This window comes from Pinus tabuliformis, chromosome 2_1 (genome assembly GCF_031772625.1).
Source record: "Pinus tabuliformis cultivar Carrire ecotype Pingquan chromosome 2_1, CPIR1, whole genome shotgun sequence".
In the NCBI taxonomy this organism is placed as follows: domain Eukaryota; kingdom Viridiplantae; phylum Streptophyta; class Pinopsida; order Pinales; family Pinaceae; genus Pinus; species Pinus tabuliformis.
This window is the reverse complement of record NC_142299.1, coordinates 324,491,138-324,516,494: the sequence shown is the minus strand read 5'-3', so window position 1 is coordinate 324,516,494 and position 25,357 is coordinate 324,491,138. Positions and strand designations below refer to the sequence as shown.

General features: G+C 37.7%; 1 protein-coding gene across 2 annotated transcripts in view; it reads left to right on the top strand.

The window, feature by feature from the left end:
• Window positions 1-14,473: 14,473 nt before the first annotated feature.
• Window positions 14,474-25,357, top strand: part of LOC149200154 (uncharacterized) — a 39,749-nt gene continuing 28,865 nt past the window's right edge. The window contains exons 1-2 of one of the 2 annotated variants that reach the window (XM_089402620.1): window positions 14,474-14,843; window positions 15,042-15,106. The gene's annotated coding sequence lies outside the window, so the exon portion shown is untranslated. The remainder of the gene's footprint in view (window positions 14,844-15,041; window positions 15,107-25,357) is intronic. The other variant, XM_089402621.1, reaches the window with a different exon arrangement.

Sequence of the window (25,357 nt, the reverse complement as noted above, 5' to 3'; positions counted from 1 at the left end):
CTTGGGAGGATCTCAAGTAGCAAAGAAAATTCCAGGAAAATTATAGGTCCATGATGAGTGGAATCACAATATATTGTTCACCACTTTTTGAAGGGAAGGTGGAATTGGAGCACAAACATTGGTTAGAAACATTGATTTCCACCATCGTCCCAATTGTGACAATCATTTTCAAAGCAAATTGACACTCTTGTTTAGCTCTTGGGGAACTTGAAATAAGACAACAAGCTTTGGCATGAGTTACTAAGTAGCTGCTAGAGTGACTTGAAGACTAGAAAATGTAGACTTAGTGCCTGGGTGCAATAGGTAGCCACAACAATCATCTAAACAATGAGCTCTCTTGTTATTTACAGAACATTGCAGCTCAAGTTAGCAAGGTGAGCTAAGTCTTTGGCTCTTGGGAAATATTTTTAAATATGCCTAGAGGGCCAAAGTACTTTTGGATTGTGACATGGAAAATACAAAGAAAGAGCCATGGAGACTAATATGAAAGTTATTGACATGGATCTGGAGTATTGGGATTAAGAGATCATTGAGTTGTACAAAGTACATGTGACATGACTAGAAAACGGGCTAAAGCTTGAGTTCAAATGATCCAAAATGGATCTTGGATAGACTTCTAAGTCTAAAGTGTTCCTCACAGAGGAAAATGAAAGTCTAAGGATGCTCCTGGAAATAGTCCCATTGTGTAGATCTTTTCATTCTGAATCTACTACAATTTGAATGGGATAAAACAGACCTCAGATGCAGAAGTTATCGCAGAAAGAAGTTGCCCTTTTTCCTTTGAAAAAGAGGAAAAATCTTCAAAAAATGGCCTAAAAGGCTTTATAAAGGAAATCGCATCGCAAATGGTTCAAAGGGCAGACTTAAAGCGGAGGCGGAAGAGACCCCCGATCACCGATCTCCAACATATCGGGTCGGAGGCAGGCATGAATGCGATGTCGGGACCCTGGGCGGAGCCGATTGCGATATGCGATGAATCGGATCGGCGGATCGACATTGGCGATGTACAGAACCCCTGGGCCGTAGTGAATGTGACATGCGATAGTGATCTGCGGCATGCGATCTCAGCCGTCGGATCGAAAATGAGATCAACGGCCAGGATTAAATTGGCGGTCGGGAGATCAGCGATCCCCGACACAAAGGGCCGATGCAATAGCGATATGCGATGCGATCTGGACCATCCGATCGGGGATCAGATCAACGGTCTAGATTAAATCGGCGATCAATGATCCCCGATAGCAGGGCTAATGCGATTGCGATTGCGATAAGCAATAAGGGCCGGACCCGATGGGGATTATAAGCCCGATTACATAATTTTTTAAGTTTGGGAATTCAGATTTTCTGTGTTATCCCGTGTATTTGGGATTTTGGCCATGTGATGATGCGATAGCGATATTGCGACTAATGGCAGACCCGATAGGGTTATAGGGGCGATTTAATGAAATTTCAAGTCCGAAATTCACATCCAATACTGTATTTTCATAAAATCTCTGTGTATTGGATTTTTCTCCATTTTCGGGTTTTTGCCTGGAAGAAGGCCTTGATCCCTCTGTAACGGTCCCTGATCACTGTGCCATGCTGCAAGCGGGCATTTTTGGTAGACAATGATGCATTTGAAGCCACAGAGCCGCAGAGCCAGATGGCCAGTCGAACAGACAATGCGCAGAGAAACGGTTGGGGAAGCCGTAGAGCCGAGAAAATGCCTCAAAGAAGCCAGAGAGCACGATTGAGGGCAACGCTTGACGGAGAGCTCAATTGACAGCAGCAAGTTGTTGCTGAAGGTCGCTGGAAGGTTGCTAAGGGATGCTTGGAGGTTGAGCGATCCATTGATGCACGCAGAGGCCGAGAGAAGCTCGTGAGAGCCAGAGCTAGAGCTAAGAGCCAGAGCCAAAGCCGAGAGCGAGAGCACCAGAGCCGCAGAGCCAGAGTGCTTGACAGAGGCATAGCCACCAGAGGTTGGAGGCAGAACCTCAGAGCCACCGAGCTCAAAGCAGACTTCCAAGAGCCGTGATGCCGTAGTGAAGCTGCAAAACAGCAAAGGGTCGAAATGATCAGCTGTTGCTAGTGTCCAGAGTGGGTTGAAGACAGAAGAAGGCATTCCAGAGACAATTAAGAGGATTCTAAGGGAGTTGGTGCAAGCTAGAGCAAGATTGCTCAGAGCGCTGACTAAAGGAGTTGAGTCCAGAGAAGCCTAGATCGGTCATCAGAGTGAGGACAACTAGCAGGATAAGATGGCATTCTAAACCCATAGGTTCAGTGTAAACCAATGGAGTTGAGCATGGAGCTTGTAAAAAGATTTCTTTCCATAATCCCAGAGAGCCTAGTTGAGTTGACTAGAGCTCAAGGAGACGTAGCCCAAGAGTTTTGGGTGAACTCCAAATTAATATTGTTGTTATGTGTGTTGTTTTATTGTTGCATCTTGCTGCTATGCGTGTGTTTCTTATTTGCTGCTTTACTTACTGTCATCTGTATTTTATATCAGCATAAGCAAGTGAACTTAAAGCACATAACCAGTTTTAAAACAAACATAAGCATACACCTATTTTCAAGCATTATTAATTCCACATTTGGTTAATCATAATATCTTGGGAGTATTTAAGCTTTGGAAGTGGGAGAGGTTCTTGTAAGTTAGACAAAAAGCCTATAGTGCCCCATTTTCATATCAGGCGGTATCTGAGCTTAAGATTGATTAACCACACCTTCAAAGAAGGTTACATCAGAATGCTTGATTGACAGAGCAAAGATTGCTTGTCTGAAAGGTGTTTAAACAATCAGAGGTTGATTGTATGCTTGTTTGCAGACTGACTATTGTTTGAGTTTGCAGAGGTGAAGGGAAAGTTATTGATAGCTCAGTCCAGGAAGGACAAGAAGGAAGAAGGGTTGAAGGCATTCTTCTTATCCCAAAGGACCTCAAGGCAATCCTTGAAGCACAAGAGGTTTGTTGCAAAAAGGTTGCTGAATAAGCTCTTTATTAATCTTGTTTGAAGTTCTTTTGTTCATGGGCATAATGACAACTTCTACAAGTGAGTCCTCAAATTCTACTTTCTTCACAAGAGTCTTTGATGAAGACATTAAGCAAGACTTGTCCACCATGATGGATATGGTGAGAGAAATGTATGAGGATGGAAGGAAGAGCATCATAATTAGAGAGAAGTTGAATTCCGTGGAGGAAGAGAAGCGGTTGCTTTCTGACAAATTGCAGGAGATGGAGAGGCAATTTCATATTGCAAATATGAACCTAAAAAGGATGCATGAGTTGGAGTCACAACTCTTTGTTGCCAAAGAAGCCTTGGTCAAGTATCAGCTTGAAGAAGAGGTAAATCATTCCAGTTTGTCTTCAAATTCTTCTAAGAATGTTTATATTGGTTCTTTTGAAAAACATACCAGAGGCATAGGTTCCAAGCTAATGTCCAAGATGGGCTATGAGGGAAAAGGCTTGGGTAAACATGCACAAGGTGTTGTTGAACCAATAATGGTTGAGGAAAGGCCTAAGTATTTGGGTCTTGGCTATGGAAAACCGTATGGAGAAAGTTCCAAAGCTGCCATGAAGGCCAGTGAAATAGCTCCAAGAAGGAGTTGCATTGCAGGTCTTCAAGAGTGTGAAGGTTGTATTCAGGAGGAATGCAATAGCTTGAAACATCATTTGCAGAATGCAGGTGTTCAGAAGCACACACTTGAACCACAGAGTTGTGGAGACTCTAACAACCTTGAAGAGATTGATGGTGTTCCAAAGGGAGTCACTTCTTCATTTGCTTCACCTCCTCATGAAGGCAATAAAGGTGAAAGAGAAAGGTATAAATTTGGTTCTAATCATCTTCCTTTTGATTTTGCAAAGCATGATAAATTTCCACATAGATATGGGAAAAGAATTGCATGTTCCTTTTGTGGTTTGGATAACCATCATGTTTCTAGATGTTGGAAGAGAATGGCCACATACAAGAAACTTTTGAAGGAAAAGAAGCAAGAAGCCAAAGGTCCATTGGACAAGGCAAATCATGTTGTCAAGAGGATGCACATGCAGTGCACTTACTGCCATAAGCAAGGGCATCTTGCTGAAAGGTGTTGGACTCTGAATCCAACAATGCTTCCACAAAAGCTGAAGAAAGTGGAAAGAGAAGATGGCAGAAATGGAAAGGAAGATTCCATGATTGATGTGTTTCAGGATGATTCACATGTTGATGTTGATGTGCAGACAAAGGTAGTACCTTTGAAAGGGATTGGTGAGAAATGGTTAGAGTTCTTATCCAATTAAGATTGCATGTCTATTGATGCATCTATTTGCATTTCTTTGTTAATGGAATGCAAGTTGCAGGATTTTACCAAGAAGGTGACTGGAAAAAGTTGAGTAGGAGGCTCACTTTGTTGTTGCAACATTATGTTCATTTCAGCTTTGAAAGTACAGTGTGCTTAAGCGAAAGTTGAAGGATGAAATGCATGCATAGGCATGATGTGCATGAACACAGGGAGGCTAATGATTTCCTTGTGTTTGAACATGTATGTGTAATTAACTTGAAGAGTTGATTGCTTTGACATGTATGAGATGCAATTTTGACTTGTGAGAAGTTAACTTGGTCTCCAAGATGGAGATAATGATGAAGTGTTTCATCTTTTGAAAAAGAGTCCTAATGGTCTTTTTCTACATGCTTGACTTGAAAGGTAATTTGTTTTAAAAGCATGTTTTGTGGGCTTGTTATCTAGTCCATCATTTGTATGTAGATGTAAGACATGGAGGTGTTCACAAGATGTGAAATATGTTTCTTTTGTTGAAGCAGGAGTTTAGGCCATCCAGTTGTTGTCTGTGTTTCTGTTGTTGTTAACAGTTGCTGTTGGCAGCTTTTCAAATAGGTACAAATGAAAATTTTGTGGAGCAGATGTACTTCACATTGGTTTGAGCCACCTTAGATCAATGATCAAGGCACAAAAGTTCAAACTACCTTCTGTGACCATCTCAGCAAGAGTTCTGCAGGAAGGCAAGGAGGAAGACAGTTCTTCCCAGGGAGACCAGCACATCCAGGAATGAAAGTGGTCAAAGGCTTTGGTTCAGAGGAACTATGCAAGGAAACTGTATGGAGGTTGAATGAAGAGGGTGTTGTTACTCTCATTTACTGTTCAGATCAGTATGTCAGTCTTTTGGAGACCAAAAGTTCTTCAGTGGGAAGGCGTGATCCAAAATGGATATTGGATAGACTTCTAAGTATAAAGTGTTCCACACAGAGGAAAATGAAAGTCTAAGGATGCCCCTGTAAATAGTCTCATTGCGTTGATCTTTTCATTCTGAATCTACTGCAATTTGAATGAGATAAAATGGACCTCGGATGCAGAAGTTACCGCAGAAAGAAGTTGCCCTTTTTCCTTTGAAAAAGAGGAAAAATCTTTAAAAAATGGCCTAAAAGGCTTTATAAAGGAAATCGCATCACAAATGGTTCAAAGGGTGGACTTAAAGCGGAGGCGGAAGAGACCCCCAATCACTGATCTCCGACATATTGGGTTGGAGGCAGGCATGAATGCGATGTCGGGACCCCGGGCAGAGCCGATTGCGATATGCGATGAATCAGATCGGCGGATCGACATCAGCGATGTACAAAACCCCTGGGCCGTAGCGAATGCAACATGCGATAACGATCTGCGGCGTGTGATCTCAGCCGTCAAATTGGAAATGAGATCAATAGCTAGGATTAAATCGGCAGTCAGGAGATCAGCGATCCCCGACACAAAGGGCCGATGCGATAGCGATATGCGATGCGATCTGGACCGTCCGATCGGGGATCAGATCAACGGTCCAGATTAAATCGGCGATCAGCGATCGACGATCCCCGATAGCAGGGCTAATGCGATTGCGATTGCAATAAGCGATAAGGGCCAGACTCGATGGGGATTATAAGCCTGATTACATAATTTTTGAAGTTCGGGAATTCAGATTTTCTGTGTTATCCCGTGTATTTGGGATTTTGGCCATGCGATGATGCGATAGTGATATTGCGACTAATGGCGGACCCAATAGGGTTATAGGGGCGATTTAATGAAATTTCAAGTCCGGAATTCACGCCCGATAGTGTATTTTCAGAAAATCTTTGTGTATTGGATTTTTCTCCATTTTCGGGTTTTTGCCTGGAAGAAGGCCTCGATCCCTCTGTAACGACCCCTGATCACTGTGCCACGCTGCAAGCGGGCGTTTTTGGCAGAAAATGATGCGTTTGAAGCCACAGAGCCGCAGAGCCAGATGGCCAGTCGAACAGACAACACGCAGAGAAGCCATAGAGCCGCAGGGGAGTAATGACACGCAGAGAAACAGCTGGGGAAGCCGCAGAGCCGGGAAAATACCTCAAAGAAGCTAGAGAGCATGATTGAGGGTAGCGCTTGACAGAGAGCTCAATTGACAGTAGCGAGTTGTTGTTGAAGGTCGCTGGAAGGTTGCTAAGGGATGCTTGGAGGTCAAGCGATCCATTGATGCATGCAGAGGCCGAGAGAAGCTCGTGAGAGCCAGAGCCAAAGCCAAGAGCGAGAGCACCAGAGCCATAGAGCCAGAGTGCTTGACAGAGGCATAGCCACCAGAGGTTGGAGGCAGAACCTCAGAGCCACAGAGCTCAAAGCAGACTTCCAAGAGCCGTGATGCCGTAGTGAAGCTGCAGAACAACAAAGGGTCGAAATGATCAGCTGTTGCTGGTGTCCAGAGTGGGTTGAAGATAGAAGAAGGCATTCCAGAGACAGTTAAGAGGATTCTGAGGGAGTTGGTGCAAGCTAGAGCAAGATCGCTCAGAGCATTGATTGAAGGAGTTGAGTCCAAAGAAGCCTAGATCTGTCATCAGAGTGAGGATAACCAGCGGGATAAGATGGCATTCTAAACCCATAGGTTCAGTGTAAACCAATGGAGTTGAGCGTGGAGCTTGTAAAAATATTTCTTGCCATAATCCCAGAGAGCCTAGTTGAGTTGACTAGAGCTCAAGGAGACGTAGCCCAAGAGTTTTGGGTGAACTCCAAATTAATATTGTTGTTATGTGTGTTGTTTTATTGCTGCATCTTGCTACTATGCGTGTGTTGCTTATTTGCTACTTTACTTACTGTCATCTGTATTTTATATCAGCATAAGCAAGTGAACTTAAAGCACATAACCAATTTTAAAACAAACATAAGCATGCACCTATTTTCAAGCATTATTAATTCTGCATTTGGTTAATCATAATATCTTGGGAGTATTTAAGCTTTGGAAGTGGGAGAGGTTCTTGTAAGCTAGACAAGAAGCCTTTGACAAACCAAGTAGAGACTTGTGTTCTACCTAAGTTCAGATCATTCCAGGAGAAGGGTGCCTAAGATGACAACAACATTATAGTAAGGAAGCACCTAAAATTGCCTAAGTCCAGAGATAAGAATGTTGTTGGTTTCCTTTGTTACCAAAATCACTTTGTAATGGATTATCCTCTGAAGAAGAAGTTGGAAGACTTGGAAGCAAGTGCAATCGACTTTGAAGGTGAAACTAGCAACCCTATGAGCAACCCAAGCATAGTATCCTCTCAAGGCAACATTGAAGATTTTGGGTGCCTTGACAATAATTTTGGGAAAGTTCATGGTAGAAGGCAATGAATGTGGTTCATAAGATGAAGGCATGAATTCCTTTTTCTTCATGAATGCAACCATGAGTGGGTTGAAGGTCGAAACTTTGGTAGACACCAGTGCAACCCATAGCTTTGTAAGAAGATAAACTACCACAACACTTCATCATAAGCCTAAGAGTTGCATGCTCATGTTCATGGTGGTGAACTCAACAACAAATCCAATAATAAGACTAGTTCGTTTTGCACCTTTGAATGATGGGGAATGGTTTCTTAGTTTGACTTGATAGTGGCTCCATTAGATGACCATATAATGATTTTTGGGAAGACTTTCTTAAGCTTTCCAAAGTATCTCTAGTTCCCTATGACAACTATTTGATGTCATAGAACCAGGACTTGTGATGACTAGAAAGAAGTTGGGAAGGATACTAAGAATGTTAGCATGAAGATGATTAATGTAGCCATTGAATCCATAGACATGCCTTGCATTGTCACACAATGGTAAGAAGAGGTGGTTTTGGGCAAAGTAGCCTAAGTGCCCAAGATGGTGAAGACCATACAAGGAGTAGTTTGACAACAATAGAGACTTTGGTGGAGCCACCCTTGAAAAGGACTAAACTATTGTAAACCTTGAGGATCCATAAGCAAGATGTTGGAAGCAAGGTTGAGTGTGCATGATCTGTAAACTATCATGGATATTCCACTGGACAGTTGGTCACAACAAATATGATAATATTATATTAAAAATATGAGATTCTACACTATTACAATTTTATTAAACTTTAAGATTTGTAGATTTAACTGTAATTAGTGCATGCATGCAAATGGAAATTATGCAGAAAAATAGAGAACGACAAAATAAGCTCACATACACACACATAAGACACAAGATATGCTCTGGGAAACCCTTTCGGGAGAAAACTCAACTGGAAGGTGAGGTCGCTTCACTCTCTTTCTCTGTCTGGAAAATAAGGCTGCAGGTACAAAGAAGTAATGCCTATGGCCCATGGGATGTTGCAGTGCACAGATCCTCTCTGTGTGCTCTACCTCCTATCTCTCTTGGCTATGTTTGCTCAGCTATGGAACAAAATGCTCTCGAAAGAATGGAATGCCTCTTCCTCCTAGTGGCCCGATTATAACACAACCCCATAGCCTACTCTTGGTTAAGTTTGACTACATCAACTCTTAACTAGAGTTACAATATAGACTCTTCTAGAATCTTTTACATCACAGTCACGTGGCTATCCCCTTTTCCATGAATAATGGGGGTTGACGCGACATCCTCTCGAATTATAGGTGTGAAAACAGGAAGGTCAACTTCTGTGTCGCATAACTTTTGCATACAGACTTCGATTGACACGCTTCTTGCGCCGTTGGAAAGATATATGTGTGTATGACAACATGAAAAAGTGCCACACTAAAGTGACAAGTTTTTATCCCCAAAAAACATCATTTGATGCCTCAAAACATTTGCGGAAGGTTTCAGACCTCGTTTCGCCAAACTGGGTCCCACTAATAAAAATGGTCTCGTGAACTGATTCCTCCACTTTTTCCACTATGAATGCATTGATATGGATGATAAACAATATAATGTTCCAATCCAGATCAGTGCACGAACAAAAATTGTGGAGGTCATTAACAAAGGAATTCGCCAAAAAAGACTTGTGGCACATAGAATCAAGAGGAGGCAAGCCAGGAAGATGCTTCATTTTTTATGAAAAATACTTTAAGTATTGGGTCTAAGCATTGCACAGAAACACTCACATAACATGACCCTCAATTAGATGATGGTTGAATGGTTAAAGAGAAGGTTTGAAAAACCATGCATGAGTTAAATGCACTTCAACTTCATGAAGTATGGAAATTTGATGGTGTCATATTTGTTGTTTTAGAGGGTTAACAGATCCTAGAAGAGGTCGTTGACAAGATTCAACCACCAAGGGGTTGAGTAAGTCTACTGAGAGGTGAGCTAGGAAGACATAGCAGCGGGGCAAAGATGAATAAGGCACTTTTGTTGATAATATAGGTCAGTGAAGACTCTCAATTAGATGTAACAATGGGCCAATGAAGATTTCCCTAATAATGATGTAATTGACAATGCATATTTTTGTAGATTATCCATGAGGATGCATGATTTTTAGTTGACGACAAGCTACTTATAAGAATTGGGTTATAGAATGTTAAATAAGAACAAAGTCCTAGATGAAGTACAAGTCAAACAATTTGGTTGGTAGTGGCCTTAGTAACCACTTTCCAACTCCTTTTATCTAACAAGTCACAATGTAGTTCACAACCTAGGAGCACGCATGAGAACCTAGAACATCTATGTAAAAGTTGCCTTGGAAAACTATATTTGGAGATGACTTAATAGTATGAAGGAAAAGGTGGTGACCTTGCCTCAATTCAAAGAAGTTGGATATGATGTATGAAATGTGGATGGAAATGATTTTTTGGGTGCATTCTCATGGTTTTCATGTGATGGTTGGATTGATCACCCTACTAGTTTAGATCTTGAGGGCTAGTAGTGTATAGAAGCATGACAAAATGGGTCAAAACAATGGCATAATAGTATATTTGGAGAAGTGCAACAGTTGGATAGTGGTATGAAATTCGTAATGAAGGTTAAGTTGTAGCAATTGCAATATTGTTGACACTTGAGTTGTAGTCATAATAATGGGCAACCACGACAATGTTGAACAATTGAATTGTTATAATAGTAGTAGGAATCCACAACAATGTAGGGCTTAAATTGCAACTGCAATAGAAGACATCAACAATAACATAGACATCCTAGAGGTATTGTTGGGGGCAAATTCATTTTGTTCAAAAGAAGAAATGGATAATGGATAATGCATCACAACACTAGCAACGATAATGCTAAGTAGTTGAAGAAATCAAATGTAGATAGATGCATGAGTCTTAGTAGCAAACTTGGAGGACAACAAATTCTTGAGGATGTTATCAAGGATGATAAGGGGAGGTTGCAAGGCACTAACCTTTAATGGATTTAGGTACCTCCACTATGTGATCATCTTAATGGTTACTGAATAACTCAAATGGAGATGATGAAAGGTTCATGACTACAAATCTTGGAAACTCACATTAGTTTGACACACCAAGAGAAGCTTAGAAGTGAACTTGGAAAGTTAAGGAATAAGGTTATCATGGATGATCTCATCTGTAAGCATGCACTAAGCATGATGGATGAAGTTGTTAGGAAGAATTGATTAGCTTATAGATGAATCAAACACATTTAGATGAGCACACTTGTATGAGTGCATGTTGGTTGATCATAGTCAGTTGGGTGCACTTGGATGCATGCACATTGGCTAGGCATACTCGAATAGAACTTATCAAGCACACTTCTTGGGTGTACCTTGCTAGGTGCACTTTTGGGTGTATGTAGACATGGACACACCTTTGGAAGAGTAAATACCTATGGTACTTACAATGTAGCACCATTGGATGTGAACGTTGACCAAAACAAGTCATGTGGGAAAAATTGAGTTGAACAAGTGGACACTTGAGTCCACCTTAGAGTTGAAGGGGCTTGCAAGACAAGGCGAGTCTCATATAAAAAGGAGGATGCATCAAATGTGACAAGGCATTCACGCACAAGTGTAAAAAGTGCTTTGTGGTAGTGCTAAGTTCTTGGGTTGGCATATTAGGGTGAATTAAAATGGTTGAGAGAAAAGAGGAAGAAGATAAGACCCGTAGGAGGTAGGCCTATCATTGCTTTAGGAGTTGGATTGACAAATCTTGTAGGTAGTTGCATTTTTTGTAATTGTAGTCTACAAATGAGTTGTAGGTAGTTGGATGCACTACTCTATTGTAAATTGTAACTTTCTTCATATAAATAAAGTTAGGCACCCATACATGTGTGTTGTGGAGACTTTATGTTGTTGAATTGTTGTTGTCCCTTGTAATGCATTGAATTGACTAAGTATTGCTAATTAGCTAAGTGTAAAATATTACAAGGATGTTTTAAAGGTCACAATTAGACATGTGCTTATTATTGAATAAAATTAATTAAATAAAACTTAGTTAGATTTGCTCTAACTATTCAAATCCCACTTCATACTCTCCCTCTATATCTATTTAGAAAAATAATTCAACATTTACCTACATATTACATATATATATATATATATATAATTTTTTAATTATCCAAATTCCATAAAATTCAAATATTTTTATATATAAAATTTTGTTAAATTCTTTTAAATTTAAAAATAAATAAATATAAAATCTACTATTTAAATGTTTAAAGTTTCCATTTAAAAAAATAAAATGCAATGTTGAATACTTATCCATTTTATCAATCCTTTGAATAATAGAAGATGTACACACAAACACTTGCTTGGATTGCACGCTACCAACTCCCATGAAGTCCGTAAATGAACGAGAACATTTTTATCAGGTCAAAGGCAAAAGGATTTGCAGTTAATGATAAAATTGATTGTTTACCAATATTTATATTTTTTTGGAAAATTTCAAGGGTGTGTTGTTAATGGTAAAATTGAATGTTTACGGATATTTAGGAAAATTTTTATTTTTTATTTAGATTATAGGTTTTCGAAAGATATTTATTTACAATATGGATTACAAAAGTTTCAGAGTTAAGAAATTTAAAAATATTTTAACTAATCTAAGTATAAAATATACACACAAGGTTATTAAATTTTAAAAAATTCATAAATTATAATTTTATTATATATATCTAATAAATATTTTACCTATATTTTATTATGAAGATTTTTAATTTGTAAATATATTTTATAATATTTGCTGGCAACACATTCAGTGTTTCTTTTCATTGTATATTAATTTGTTTTTGACTAAATATTTATGCGGCTTATTTATAGTTTAACATTGGGAATTCATTTTTGTTATTATTATTTAAATTTATTTATTTGTAAGATGATTATTTGAAGTCTTATTATGAGTTGTTTAGTACTTCTATTTCTATTAATTATTATTATTATTTTTTCAACTTTGTTTTTTTGGATCATTTTTGTATTGTTTACATTTTCATGAATTATAGTTTTTCCTCCATATTTTGAATTTAAGATGACTTATTATTATATTAAAAACACATTTTAATAAATTTAATTATAAAAAATTATACATTTTAATAAAAAATATAATACATACACAAGCATATATATTAAAATGTGTATATGTTAATATAAACAATATTAGTTAATAATTTCTTAATTTTTGGGGATGACATTCAACCATACAATATTTTATTAGTTGTTTTATTTATGTGATGAAATCTTTATGTTTTTATTGTTTTTTTAGTTTAATTAAGTTATATTTAAGCTAAGCCGCAGGTACTAGCTACTATGTAGCCCTTGTTACAATATTATGGGCCAATATCATGACTTTTTTTTTTTTTTTTTCAGAGAGTGAAAATCAGCATATATTATATTGAGAAAATATAAGAATATACATATAAACCATTATAGCAGGCGTGCTATTGAGCCTCATTATCAGGAGTAGTCCATCCAATAACATTCCAGAGGACATGTACAGGCCATGATGAGACATGGGGCCGGATAAGATCAAAAGGAAATCCATATGACGATACAACGAGATGCTAAAGACAGAAAAAACAGAAAATAGCATGGAGCCTACAATAATTTGCAGAGCCATACAATCCTGAAGCCGAGAGACTAAAACCGTCTTGACATTGCACAGCGAGGAGGAGCCAGTGATATAAAAATGGCCAGGAACAAAATAGAGCCAAAAACCCACGGCCGCTTTAGAGGGAACCTGTGCAAAGACATGAAAACTTGAAGAAGGAACAGAGACATCAACATGATGAATTTAGCATCGCCGATATGTGAATGAGAAGGGAGAGGATTGGTTCTTTGGAATCCTGAAAAATGCATGCATTTCTCCACTTCCAGAGACACCAACAGGTAATGATAAATAAAGATTGCCACTCTTGACATTGAGCAGACCACCACTTGAAACCCTCCTGCACAGATGCGAAAACCTGCAGAGCAAAACCATGAGATATTGAAAGTTCATACCAGATTTGAGCAGTTCCTGGGCACTGGAAAAACATGTGGGCGTTCGTTTCCATCGCTTGTCGACACATAACACATCTGCTTGGACCCGACCACCCCTTGGGCCAATATCATGACTTATCAATACCACATGACCAAAAAACTATAACTCACTTCATATGATTATTATTCATATAACAATTTTTTTTATTAATCAATTTAATTAATAAAAAACAAAAAGAGCATATATATTTTGGAGACAAATCTCAATTTTTAATTTCTTTAAACCACTATGAATATTCTAGAATATTTCGTGGAAATTACTATGTAACCCTTGTTACAATATTATGGGCCAATATCATGACTTATCAATCCCACATGACCAAAATACTATAACTCACTTCATATGATTATTATTCATATAACAATTTTTTTTAATTAAACAATTTAATTAAAAAGACAAAAAAAACATAATTACTTTGGAGACAAATCTCAATTTTTAATTTCTTTAAAAATTAAATAATTATCAATCCAATAATAATTGACAATTAAAATAGTCCCAAGGGATAGCTCAGTTTGTTGAGTTCCGTGTTTCCAAGTATATCGTAATTTTTGATAATTAAACTAGTCCCAAGGAATAGCTCACTGAGTGGAATGTTGCCAAGTGTCTGGCCTATAAAAAAAATTCACAAGATCAAATCCCCTCTACGCCTTTGAAATTAAATCTTACTAATTTAACCAATAAACATAAAAATGGATGATAAAAAAAATCGGTCCAACAAATCACTATCACATTTCCAAAATACTCTGGAATAAAGAAAAATGAACTTGTAAAAACATTCACATAGAATCAAAATTGGTACGCGTAGACATGGACTTGTGAAAACCTACAAAACAAAAGTCAGAACTGGTACGCATAGCATTAATTAGTGTGCACATGTCACGACTTTCATTCAACCCAAACTGCGAAGAAAACGATTTTCTTAATCTCCACGCATCAATGAATTCTCTAAACATAAAAAACTAAATATATCCCCACCCAACTCTTCTCAGCGACTTGTGAAAATTTAATAGTGTCTTCTCACTCATTATATAGAGTTATTTTTCGCATGTCTTGTTTCAGTTTTATTCCATTCTTCATCAATTTTCACCGTCACCATCGCATCGCTCTGGCTTTGGACATACGCAGCAGCTCTGAAATAGCCATATGAACGTTATTGCCATTATTATTACTGAAACAGAACAGGCAGCCCGAGGTATATGAGCAAATAGCAGGCAGGTAAGTTTCTTGTGTTCTGCTCATGTTTTTATTGTTCTTCTTCGTACAATAAACGCGTATTTGTATTTTGGTTTTGGGCAAGTCAAGGTCAATCAATCGTCCAGCCTTTATATATATATATATATATATATATATATATATATATCCCACCCTATATCTAAGTTATTACTAGTATATTCACGTATTTTGGATTACCAGGGTAGGTGGGTAGCCTTTGTATTGAAGCCAAACTACAGAGATTTCGGCAATCCTTGCTTCTAGCGGTATGTATTTGTATATATTAATGTTATGAATTCATGCTCTGTTTAACAATTTTAATCATTTTGTTTCGAGTTATTTCGATTTATTGCAGGGGTCGGTTATTCGTATGGTAAATGATAATATTGCCTAGATGGGTATTTATTGTTGTATGGTATGATATGTACTATTTCCGTGGTCAGTTTGAATTCTGGACCTGTTCCACGATATACAATGTGCTCTACTATTACGTGGCTTTTGTTTTTTTCTTAAATCTTCGAGTGACCAGATCTCAGATCCTTATCATCTGGTTGGAATTCCAATATAGACTGTAAGATATAGCAAGTAAATTCATGGCCAAAGGAGGTGTGTCCATTGAAATATGGAAATAGGTAGCCTATGTTTTCATATATTCTCTTGATTTAAGCCTTGATTGAGTTGGTCGAATTCTGTCTTTACTGCTGGGTTAAGGAGTATGAGTGTGAACTGGGGAACATTTTGTGTGGACCTGTATGCTTGATCTATGAAATGGTGAAGACCATTTCTAATTTATGGGTGTTTATGATTGCCATGAATGCCTGGTTTTTTGTTCACAGTGATGGTCTTGCAAAGTGTTTTTGTGTATGGAATCTCGTTTAGAATTTAAATTCGAGAGATAGGTTGGTTAGTCAAGTGTAAGTGTTACCCTTCTGTATCGATATGAAACAAATCTAGGTTACCCTGGACATAAATCTTCTTAACTACAGTCTTCCATAGGAGACCATTTATGATAATCCAAACTGTTCTTGTGGTGTTGCATGAATCTATTATAGTAACATTTTGTTTCTGTTCAGAGTCCAGAGGCACAGAGGAGTTACAGATCTCCTCTTAACAATGCACATAATATGCTATTACAAATTTACATTGCCAAAATTTTAAATTTCTGTGGAAAAATGTTTGCTTTTAAAATCATATCAATTCAACATCAAGTGTTTAAGTCGATTTAGGGTTGAGTTTTTCCCACTAATATCTGCATTCACTTTGGGTATATATTTCATTGAAAGTTATTTGCATCTAGTGTTTTCAAAACTGGCCGGTTCAGCTGATCAGACCTTCGAAATCACCAAACAGGATCTCAAATCAATTTCTGGACTGGATCTATAACAAACTGGTCATCTATAGGCTGGACAGGGTTTTGCTGAAAAAAATAATTTTAAATTATATAAAACTTTTATGTCATGTGGATGATCCCATTTCCAACAGTGATGATGAGCTTGATGATTGATCATGTTGATCAATGATATATAGTTAGGCTAGTAGCTAGTAGCATGTTGTGTTTTTGGACTCTAGAGGCCATTTAGAGCCTTCTTGGTTATGTATTTTACTATTTTGTTTAAGATTTACTGCACTTAGTGCCATTTTGCTATATTCACACTTACATGATATATACATGAGTAGACTTTGCATATCTTGTCTCTAATGATTCGGAAGCTTCATTTTACATTGATGTGCATGAATATATCTTTTTCATTAAAATTTTCATATTTTATGTGTTTTTACTTTTTACGTAAACCTGTTCGTAAATTGTGTAATTGACCGATTTTGATCCAAGTCTTGTCTGACCTTCAGCTAATTCTGATTTTGATTCAGACTTCTAAAACATTTCTTGCACCTTTGTTTGGAAAATTGTGGGCTTAGCATGGGGAGCAAGCTCACTAAGGTTGAACCTAGGTCCTCATTGCTAAAAATGCTCCAACTTGCCATGGCCTAATGGAGCACAATGGACATATTGGTTGTTAAACCCCTTTTTATTGATTGAAGAGGGTGCAGATTGCCAAATTCCCATCCACATTCTGCACTAAGAAAATAAAGGATAATGATAGTGCCATATGTAACAACTTAGTCACCGTACAAAATTTGATGAATAAGACCCTCCTTGTGAGGACACACCCAACCTACCCCCTAGCTTTCAACACTCTTGGGGACATACCCACCTTACGTTGTTGGGTTTGAAACCATTGTAGTGATGCACCAATCCACCCCATTGGGTTTTGAACTCGTGATATAGGTTGGACTCATTTTCAAGGGGTGTTACAAATAAAGACATGAGCCCAAAATGCCAAAAGGAACCTACAATATACCTACTACTCATGAATATTGGGCTTATTCTTCCTATCCTACTCTACGATAGGATGAAGCAATGTTAGGAGAAATAAAAAATCCAATGCAACGATAGTGTCATCTCATCAAAAACATAAGACCTCCCTCTGTGTTTGGAAAAAAAGCCAAAACAAGGTTATGTCAACTTGCTTGCAAGATTAGGCTGGCATATTTGTCATTGTATGGCTGAAAACTAATGTGAGCTCCTTAAGATAGAAGAAAACACCAAGATCACACCAAGGTTGGGGTGTGCCACTACATGCTTGCTCTATCCAATGTTGAATAGTGCTAATGTACTCATCACCTTGGGCATGTGAATATGGCAGTCCACCATCAAGCCATTGATCACCTCCATGGACCTCCAAAAGATGATCTACATGCTCCACCATCAGCCTTCCCTTGCTTCCATGAAAATCACCCATGGCACCTTCAAGCAATGAGGGTTTAGAAGGTGTCTTCAATATAAACCTGCAAAAATTCTGCTTCCCTTATTTGCTGCCCTCTATCAAATATCCACATGAAGCATGCCACGAATATTTAGATGTGGAAAAACAAATCAGCTCATGATTTTTGGTCTACTTCTAGAATACTAAAAAATGCCTACAATATGTCAAGATCGAATGGGTTGCTGTCTTAACAAAATTGCAGCCCTGAAAACACAGCTGATTTTTTGTACCTATATAGGATACAAACTGAAGATACCGATGTTTAGAAAATTGCTGGCCAAGTGACGTGATGAAAATGCTCCCTATGCTGCAAGAAATGTGTCTCGTTGATGAGGACACACATATGTTGATCAACAATAAAAAATGCATGACATATATCAACATCTTTTGGCTCTCCAAGACCCAAGGAAACAAGACTTGCAATGTCTTCTTCATGTCCTATGGAATGACTCTCCCAATGCTTATTGGAAATGGAGATTGCCAATTTGGATATTCCTCCATCAAGCTCTCACTATTCTTGTCATAGACGAGATCTTTGATAAGAAACCAACAATACACATCTCATATATGTCTCCCAATCACAGAAAGAGTGTTCAGATCATTATCCTCTGGGCTACCATTAAAGTCACAAGACACAACCCTTAGGGGTCCCGTGTCTCGTATCTTGCATGTTGGACACAACATGACCCATAAAACGTGTTTGACACGTTTTTCAACATGGCCTAAAATCAGGCACGTGTTTGGGCTGTGTTAGACATGTGCCCTAACGTGTCCCAATTTTAGGACGTGTCCCACTAAAATCCCAAAGTAAAAAGCGTCGCGTCTTGATTTTTTATTTCATTTTTTTTGTCAATTTCATGTCTATTCGTGAGAGGAACACTGTTGAGCATGCAACTATCATCGATTCGTAGGCAGAGGCAGGAGTGGTTGAAGAAAAAGACAAAGATGTGGGATGTGTTTCCTGATGATATGGGTTTGGATGACAATATTGAGCTGGAGTTCGCCAACATGGATCTTAATGACCAAGTGCTAGAGCCAATAATTTTTGATGATGAGTCTCTTGAGGGGTCATCCTCCACACCAACAAATGCAACAACAAATCTTGGATTGGGCATAGAGGAATATGGAGCAAAGTTAGATGGCAGTGGTAGTGATGATGATTATGACATGGAGAAGGACCTGGACTATTGAATCTTGATAGAGTCGTGAGTAGTGAGTTATGACCAGTGTTTTACAACTCGGACTCGGACTCGGACTCGGCCGAGGATCGACTCCGACTCGGACTCCGACTCGGTAATGACTCGGCCGGCTCGATTTCAATCACTCGGTCGTTGTAAAAAATACATTAAATATTTATTTTTTTTATAAAAAAACATAATTTTAAATATTTTAAACATAATTTTAAAGATTTTCATTCATGTTTCCAAACACACAGTGGGTGAAGACAGTTTTGGAATTTATTGAAGGTGCTTGGCCCTTTCTTCTAGACCACATATGTATTATGAAGTATCTGTGGCTCCATTGAAGCTACCTGGAACTATAATCTTGAGCAGTCACATAAAATGCTTGAATCTCCATGTTCATTGCACATGCTAAGTATGAGTTCTGTTGAGGTTATGACAATGTTTGCATTAACAGTTTTGTTGGTGACTCTTCATCCTACAGCAGCATGTAAAAGTTGACATGTCAAAGAAGCAGCATAGCATGCCACAGGTATCCATTGAGATAACTGTAGAAATAAGTTTCAACCGCTTGAGAGGAAGAATCACATCAAACTGAAACTTCTGACATGGAAACTATTGAGTTCTTTTGTTGTAACAGGAGATTTTTTCTTGCAGAAACCAAATTCTGGCCCGATGTATTTAACAAAAGGTATTACTGAACATACAAATGCATTTCTGGACCTTGACTGTGGTTATAAGAGATTGAAAATAAATAAGAAATAAATTGTGTAAACATGTGTACAAGAAGAGAAGTGGTCAGAGAAACAGGCAAAACACCAAGAAATAGCCCTACATCAAAAGGAATGGCTCAGGCATCTCTAACTTGGATACAGCTAAGTGTAATGAAATGAAGCGACGAAATCCAAAAATAAAGATATTGAAAAAAACACAGTATTAAACATCTGAAATCGAATTTCGAAGAAATATCCACAGATTCCACACGTAAGTACAGTCCCAACCCAAATTCAGTTAACCGGTATTAATGTTATATAAGTTCAAGGCTCAAGCACTGCTACAGGGATAATCTTAGCCCAAATGCTAGTTAGCACTAAACCGTCTTGACTCATAACACTTATAAGTTATATTGTGATTTGGGGAGTGACTCGGCCAGCTACCCGGCCGGGTTGACCGAGTCACATATGACTCGGCCGAGTCATTGGATGACTCGGCCGAGTCATATGTGACTCGGTCAACCGAACCGGGTAGCTGGTCGAGTCACTCCCCAGGCCTTTGACTCGGTTCGACTCGGCCGAGTCGGAGTCGATTCGGCCGTTTTGTAAAACAATGGTTATGACCAGTAGCTCTGATGCGCTATGATATTCCTACCTATTTTGTATCTACTCTATTTTGTATTTTCTAGTGGCATTCCCTCGGTATCTATGTAATAAATTTTGATTTTAATGACTCAATGAAAATTTTTCAACTTATGGTTTTAATATCTAAGTTCTATATCCAAATTTCTAGTTTTATTTTATCAGTTATGATATTTCTAAATTTCTAGTTTCTTATGTGCTTGAACAATTGTACAACATGAACAACGAACATTGAACTGTGAACATTATCGCTGTAGTAAATTAATAAACTAACTAGTTCTAAAACTATAAAATTGTAAATACTAAATTAGTAAATTTACTAAATAGGTATTGTCATGATTCATATATGTAGATGTTCTGATTTCTTAAAAATATGGATCAGACAATATATATATATATATATATATATATAAAATGTCTCTCGTGTCTTGTTTCCAGGGTTGCCATGTCTTGTGTTGAATACTCATATTTACGTGTTCTTTGTGTCCAATGTCCTCGTGTCATGTGATTGAGGCTGCCATGTTTTTTATCACATGAGCTAGTAGAAACACTTGCAATTTCTTCATCCTCCAGGGGCTTCTCTATCACTTCTATACTCTTCAAATCATCAAGAGATTTATCATCAAATTCAGATTTTTGAAAAGAAGCATAACTTACCAAACCCTTATCCTCCTAGGAAAATAATGATGATTGTTGGAATGTCATGCAAGTGTACATCATCATCACAAGTTGTTTCTTCTAGAACAAGATGGAAATACATATTCTTCAGTGGAACAATATTCATGAGTTTTGCAATAGGTTTTTCCATTATTTCATAATCTTCTTATCCAAATCAAAAATTTTATTCATAAGTGGCTCATGTGATGAAAGACAAGGCTGGTCTTCTAAGTGATCTTCATGAAAACCATCTCCAAGCTTCTCCTATTCTAGCTTACCATATTTTTCTTTGATATACTCAACTAAGGACATCACCGCCACATATTTCTAATTGATTTTAGCCAAGAGAGCATCCAAGGGGTTACTTTGACAAGTATGCACTAGGTTACATATCTTACTTTCTTTATATTGGAAAACATCAATCAAATCTTCAACCCTTCCTTCTTCTTCATAACTAGTTTCCTAACACTTGGGAAACGCTTTGGCCAGACATGGAAATGAAGATATTTCCTTTCTACAAAGATGTTCAAACAATATTTCTATAGAATATTCTATGGTAAGTCCAAATGTTTTCATATATTGGCATCCTCATGGGCAACGTTGAAATCTGAAATAATTTTCATGAAGGATATAACATGTGGTGTGGTGTAGTTGATTCAATGTTTGTGGGACCTCGCAATGTGTTTATCCCAATCTAGATCAGGGACATCATTTAGATATCTTGGGATGCTCAAAAAGCCTCATGGAGGAAACCCTTCCACATCCAATTTTTAAGATTGATGCCATATCCAATCATCTCAAATCTCAAAATGAAAAATTGATATGAAAGTTTCAAAAACACATCCTCATACCTTATTTCAATATCAGTGGAGTTGCCAAGTGAGTCTTCAATTGCCTTCAAGTCTATTGGATGTCTTCACCTCTACAAACAACAAGTTCGATTCAAAACTTTTGGAATAGGGCTTCATTCCTTCAAAGAGTTACTAGATGAGAATAAGATCTTCAAAAAACAAGTCAATTTTAAAGGAACTCAGGTATGCTGTCTATTGTCACCACAACAACTCTTCCTCTCACTTTAGGTCCATTGTCTTCCATCACAGGTGGAGAAATGCTAGAAAATATGTTTATGATATTCTTTAGAATTTAAGGGATGGTGGATTGATAAAACCAATGCCTATCCAATGGGTTATGGAATTGAGATCTACTATCAGTAGGGTTTGAACTTGTATGCAAGGAGGTGTAACTAGGCTATTATAAACATGTCCTAACCAACCATATGGATTTACTTCATTATGCAGACAATTAAAGGAGGGCCCTTCCAAATATGCTCCTCACAACAAGTACAAAATCTTCGAAGTAATAATGTGTGTTACCTCCCTAGCTTGCACTTAATGATGAGAGCCCTAATCCACAAGGTGTGACCTGAGAGGGAACTACCGAGATAGTTACCATAGCCACCTAAGTAAGCCATCCTTTTCACTTTAGGCCATCTCCCCTTTGGCTCAAGAGGTTATACATATAAGTAGGATTACTTAAGCTAAACAATGAGGCACGAGGTGATAAGAGAATAGTTATAATTAGAAAATGTGTTTTATATTTTTTTAAAGGAATTGAGTGATGGAGGGATCTAGATATTAATGCCAATCCAACAAGGGCAGATGGAGTCAAGAAGTCTATCCAACAAGGCAAGCTCATCAAAGGGTTAAGACTACAAGGACTGCAATATGCTTGTCTAAAGCAAACTTAACATTGTCGAAAAATGGAAGGAAATAAATGTTAGGACTTTGAAAAGTGTCACATCAAAACATTGCTAAAGTGGTGTGGCTTACACAATGAAGTATTATAAGCAACAACTCTAGAAATGATAGGAGCAAGATAATATATTCATCAATAAGATATCAAAGGGAAAAAAAGGAAGAAAACTTCTCCATAAAACCCTTCTAGTGTGGTAGATATACCCTTCTCTCTTGGCCCAACAAAGCAATTTCTAGTAACTCGACAACTACGTTACTAGGAAACAACAACAAATATGGATCCAAATGTCCAAAAATGGGTCTACATGCTCATCATTTGAATATTTCAACTCTATATCATGATCAACGTGTCATCTTCCTTGAAATTTGCCTTAAAATCTAAAAATTCCTATCTAGTTACAAGGGTAAATGAATATTGTACACTATTTGAGAACATGCTTTAGTCTATGTATCATATTGTTCTAAGATGACTCTTCACCTAGAGTTGGATGGGATTGATCTAATTAAATTATTAATGGCATACCCATCCTTCGTACACTTTATTATCTTGTATTGTCTTAAAGCTTTCTTGTTAGCATTACTAAAAAATGAAAATGAAAAGTTTGATGTGTCAGACCTTTCTGCTAGCATTATCATGTGTTATGCAACCTATAGGTAATTAGTAATTTACTTATACAACTATATAGCCTACATATTACCAATAAGTAATCTAAATAAAACTATAAATATAATATTTGCTTTTTAGGGTTTCAAACATGTGGCCAATATTCTTAAAACATAAAAAATAAACCAAAAATTCTAATGTTATTTGTTTGGGATCCAATGTGTGAGGGCTAGCTGGCACAAGATCTGTTTTAGTAGCATGGGATCCATTTATGGGTTTGAAGGATCCGTTTAGCTAGTGGATCTAATGTGGATATGAGTAGATCCATATTTATATCTGTATTCGTGTCCAAAAGGCGAATTTGTGGATCCAACATCAAGACCTCATGGATCTGGTAACACAACTCTACAACCACGAGCAAAAATTTAGAAGCATTAGAACCATAAACTGTACATTAGAGAAGAGAACCCTTACACATCACAGATTCACATATGCTCCAAAAAATATGTATCCATTGAGCTCAATGGAGGGGAAACTCCAAAAATCTAGCAATGACTACAAATGGAAAGAGCTGCTCTTTAAATAGAGTCTAGCTTCATCTTCTTAAAATAATATTTGTTTTCCTAGATCCATTAATCTCTCCCAGGAATACAATAAATAACTTCTTCAACAACTTCATTACTAAAAGTAACAATTATTTGTTAAAATCCACGTTTTTGCCCAAGAGAATTAATAAAATATGTTAGGAAAACAATACAACAATGTTCTCATGTAACGAATCACATGAGACAAGTCACTTTCATCACATGACAAATTTTTAGGGGTAACTTATAGGGATACTAATGGACTAGAGAAACTTACCTTCTATTTTGATTGAGGATAATGTTGTTAGTTTTTGTAGCATCAGAGGTGTTCTAGTCTCGAAAATTTGTGGAGAGGCTAAAACGCATGAGATCTCCATAACCTAGAAATCGTTTCTGGAAAATCCACTTAGAAGTGTCTCAATTAGATTATTAGCCTATTTTTTAATTATTTCCTAAGTCTAATCTTAGGAAAAGGGGTTAATTAATTAGAATTAATTGAGATAAGGTGAGAATCATCTAGAAACTCACACGGATTGACTCCGATATGATCTTGGCCTTGATTAAGTTTTAATCTTCGCTGTTGGAGCTCTAACATAAGATTATAAGAAGAAGTCGATGGGTAGATGACGAATACACTTGAGACACTTGTAAGAACCACAAAGAGTTCGATTTCCTTGGAAAGTTCAATTTTCCAGAAAGCCCTCAGTGCTGGAAGTAGGGAAGCAGAGATACAGAGAAGCAGGGATAGTGATTCGGAGGAAGTTTTCCAGATCCGAAGAGGCAGCAACAAGAGGTCGAGTTACTCCCAGTGAGGTAGCGCAGAGGACTGCGCAGTCAGCTTCAGAGGGCAATTTGATTTGGCTGTGGGAAAAATTGATTCAGCGTCCAGAGGTCTGGAAAGTCTTCCAGAAGGCCGAAGAATCATTTTCCTTAGCTGAAACAGGCATAACGACTTGATCAAAGGCTGTTCCGGGCTAGACATCAAAGAATCTGAGCAAGCACTGCGCAGAGGGTCCAGGAGGATGAGTTTTGTGAAGCAGAGTTGTTTTGGGGTTGCTTGTGGTGGAAGGAAAATTTCCTTAGATAATTTTGGCCAGATTTTCTTGTTGTTTGGATTGCCAGCTGGGCATCCATAGATTGTAATTAGATTTCTCTGCTACATAATAATAAAAACCCTCATCTACTACACCGATTTTCCCACATTGGTTTTTTTGGGGGACTTTTGTCCAAAAATAATTGTGTTGATTTTTATGTGTTATAGTATTTTCTCAGTTTCCAATGCTCTTTTCTTCCCGTAGTTTATTTGTGAAGGTTGCAGTGTGAATTATTTGGTATTTGTTGTAGCAGATAAATTGTTAAATTAATTTAACAATTAGAAAAATAATTTTCAGTTGTTGCAATAGCATTTCAGTGGTGAAATTTTCACATGGTATCAGAGCGTGATTGATAAGCTGAGAAGCTCAGAAGCGAAGAAGAAAATTTCGTTGTTCAGAGGGAGTAGCAGGCTGAAATTTTCTACGTTTGCGCAAAGCTTGAGACAGGCAGTTCAAATTGCTG